Consider the following 483-nt stretch of genomic DNA (forward strand, 5'->3'; position numbering starts at 1 on the left):
CAATTACCCTCTAATGTGCATGGTATCATAAAGCTCCCGGTGTCTTTAAGCTTCTCAGGTAAGCTTTTCAGAATGACTGCACTGCATTCTTCAGTGAGGTAAACTTTTTCAGTCTCCCTCCAATCCTTCTTATGACTTAAGATCTCTTTCATGAACTTAGCATAAGAGGGTATTTGCTCAAGTACTTCTGCAAACGGAATCTTTATTTCAAAATTCCTGAGATAGTCTGCAAAGCGGGCAAATTGCTTATCCTGTTCCGCTTGGCAGAGTTTTTGAGGATAAGGTATTTTGGCTTTATATTCCTCAACCTTAGTTGCTGCAGGTTTATTACCTACAGAAGTGGGTTGGGAAGCCTTTTTAGAAGGGTTGTTATCAGCACTTGTATGTGAATGATCCCCCACTGGCATTTGAATGCCAGGGGTGGAAGCTGGAGTGGCGTTAAACGCCAACTCCTTATCTGTTACTGGCGTCTGAACGCCAGAA

The sequence above is a fragment of the Arachis duranensis genome, chromosome 6 (assembly GCF_000817695.3).
Source record: "Arachis duranensis cultivar V14167 chromosome 6, aradu.V14167.gnm2.J7QH, whole genome shotgun sequence".
In the NCBI taxonomy this organism is placed as follows: Eukaryota; Viridiplantae; Streptophyta; class Magnoliopsida; order Fabales; family Fabaceae; genus Arachis; species Arachis duranensis.